The sequence below is a fragment of the Schistocerca nitens genome, chromosome 5 (genome assembly GCF_023898315.1).
Source record: "Schistocerca nitens isolate TAMUIC-IGC-003100 chromosome 5, iqSchNite1.1, whole genome shotgun sequence".
In the NCBI taxonomy this organism is placed as follows: domain Eukaryota; kingdom Metazoa; phylum Arthropoda; class Insecta; order Orthoptera; family Acrididae; genus Schistocerca; species Schistocerca nitens.
Window position 1 is genome coordinate 297,970,927 of NC_064618.1, and position 3,445 is coordinate 297,974,371.

The following is a 3,445-nucleotide window of genomic DNA, read 5'->3' on the forward strand; positions in this document are numbered from 1 at the left end:
TGTTGTAGTAGGGAGTGCTTGTTCCATGTTTTATGCAGTTGTTTGATGGGCTAGACAGCAGGTGTTGTTCGAATGGAGATATTGTAATGATCAGAGTGCTTTTCGTCAATATATATGAAGGTGAAAAAGTTCCTTTTTTTTATTATTTCAATGTCTTAAATAATGCGTCATTACAGGTTCAGTCAAAAAAGCATCTGGCTTGTGTTCTTGTATTAGAGTGTAATTCTGGTTTCCTTACTCAATTATAGTATTTTTTTTAATTGCTTCAGTATAAATGGTATTTAAAATTTCTTGTCTGATTGAAGAAGAACCGTGCCAGATGTGTACGTTGAATCACACTTCCACACACAGAACAGCGACACTTGTGGCTTGTTGTTTCGTAGCTTTCATAGTTGCTGGGGACTTAATTAATTAATTGTGTTAACGGAAATTTTCTTTCATTCTTTGTTGTTATTCTATGCAGTCAGATTGCGTACTAAAACTAGTCAGGACCCACCGTTTACGAGACTTCGTAATCGGACAGACAACTACCCAAAAATTAAAAAGTATTTGCATTCATTTTACATTTATTTAATTAAGCCCCCATGCAAGCGGTGTTGGATAAATTTAGAGCAGCTGTATCCGAAGAGCACTGTGCGACATTAATGCTGCAACCGCCGTACATTAGCCCATCTGATCAAATCTATCTGGACACCTCTATGTAATGCGGAATTAACCACTGGTATTACGAAGGGCGGACTCGCCAGTATCTATGCGGGTGGGGAGTAATGTATTGTCAGCTGAGAAGCAGGGTCGGTCGCGAGAGCTCAGTGGCTTCGAACGTGGACTAGGCACTGGGCGTCACCTGAGTAACTAATCCATCAGCGACATTTGAACCCTTATAAAGCTGCCCAAGTCTCTGTTGGTGAGGTGCAAACGTGAAAGAGCATCCACAGCAAAACCAACACCAGACAGACCTCATGTACTGACCTGCAGGCACCGTCGGGCATTGCAGAGGATGGCTGTAAAAAAAAGCGCGTGAAATTAGAGGAAGGAATCACTTGTCGGTTCCGAAGTGCTGTCAGCAGTCCAGCTAGCACAATGTCTGTGAGTGGGGAGTACAATGACCGAGCAACCCCTCACAAGCCACACATTTCCTTAACTAAACCTACGTCTGTACTCCGCAAGCCACCTCACGGAGTGTGATGGAGGGTACTTTGTGTACCAGTATCACTTCCCTCTTTTTCTGTTCCAGTTACAAATGGTTCACGGGAATAACGATTGCTGGTAAGCCTCCGTGTGAGCTCGTACATCTCTAGTTATAACTTCACCTTCTTTTGTCGAGATGTACATAGAAGGAAGCAACATACTGTATTTGTTGACTCTTCCAGGAAAGTATGCTCTCGGAACTTCAACAGTAAACCACGCCCTCGAGCAGAACGCATCTCTTGCAGCGTCTGCTACTGGAGTTGGCTAAGCATTTCTGTAACGCTTTCGTGCTTGCTAAATGAACCTGTAACGAAACATACTGCTCTTCTTTGGATCTTCTCTAATTCCTCTATCAATCCTATTTGCTATGGAACCCAGACTGATGAGCAATATTCAGATATTTATTGGTCGAACGAGTGTTTTGTAAGCACCTCCTTCGTTAATGGACTACATTTCCTGAGGATTCTTACAATCAATCTCAATCTGGTATCTGCATTACCCGCAATTAATTTTATGTGGTCTTCGATTTCCAACCCCTCTGTACCTGTATTTCTAGACGTGTAATGGGAGTAACTGCTTCCAGTGACTGTTCTACAATCGTATAATAACACAATAACGAGTCTGTCTATCTATGTAAAAAAAAAAAAAGCAGCACGTTACGTTTGTTTATGCTGTGAGTCAATTGCCACTCCCTGCACGAAGTGTAAATTTTCTGCATGTCTCCCTGTATTTCGCTACAATCCTCCAGCTGTGCCACTACTCCGTACACAACGTCGGAATTTCCGACGTTAGCCGCTAGGTCATTTACATGTGAAAATTAATGGTCCTGTAACACTCTCCTGGTGTAAGCCAGAAGCTACGTTTACGTTTGAATACTTCCCTCCATTCACAATGACATGCTGTGTCGTGTTTGCTAGAAAATCAACGCTAACCTGCGCTTGAGGTGGTGTAAAGAGCGACGCCACTGGGCAGTAGATGACTGGAAACGAGTGATTTGGAGTGAAGAATCACGCTGTACCCTGTGACAATTCGATGTAAAGGTTTGGGTTTGGCGAGTGCGTGGAGAACGATACCTGCTATCATGGGCAGTGCCAACAGTAACCACGGCGGAGTTGGCGGTACAGTACTTTTACATCTATACTCTGCGAAGCATTGTGGAGTGCATGGCCGAGGGTACGGTGCACTGTACCGTTTATTAGAGCTTTTCCTCACTCCATTCACGTTGTGCGTGCTGTAATTAATCTAATCTTATCTTCAAGATCTCTATGGAAGCGGTATGTACAGGGTTCTAGTATATTCCTAGAGTCTGCCAGTTCAGTATCTCTGTCAAACTCTCCCGCGAATCGGACAGACCTGTCACTGCTCGTGCTGCCCTTCTGTATATATGTTCAGTATCCACTACCAGTCCCATCTGGTACAGGTCCCACGCACTTAAGCAATATTCTAGGATGGGTCGCACGAGCTACTTGGATGCAATCTCCTTGCTAGAGTGATTGCATTTCCCTAGTATTCTACGAATAAACTGAAGTCCGCTACCTGCTTAACCCACGAGAGCTCATGTGATCGTTCCACTTCTCACTGTGACTCACTAGTACTATACAGGGTGTTTAAAGAACTGCTTAGTTTTAAGTATAAATTTAATGAGGAAATTAATTAAACATTACATCAATGAGTACATACCCTGAAAGAGAATTCCATCGAGTTTTGTTTAGTGTTAGGACACTTCAACGTGGGAGTCATTTGTTGCCCTGCACACGTCGAGACGATATTTCACTTCCCTCCACGTATTCACCAACATTTCAGGTGTAACTGTCCCAACCGCCGCGATGATTCATTCCCATAAATGATTCATGTCCTCATCTTTTCACTGTACACAACATTTTTTAAGTGGCTCCAAAAGAAAAATTCCAGTGGGATTAAGCCTGGGCTTCGTGGCGGCCAAGGTATTGGGCCAGCCCTGCCTATCCACCTTCCTGGAAAGCGAGTGTGAAGAGCCGCACGCACATGGTTACAGCAATGAGGTGGGGCGCCATCTTGTTGGAAAAATGCAAGCCCCTTTTCCGCCTCAAACAGGGATCAGTTCAACAACATCTTCAGAAGTTCTCGGTCTACCTGTTGATTTTGCTTTTAAAACACTGCCTGTCTCCTTGAAAGACTGCTAATGACGGATAGTTTTTCCTGGGGGTGGTTCACCACCATACTGACATCTAAAATTACATTGCACTGTTTTAACTGACTCAGTTTTCACAAGGCAAAT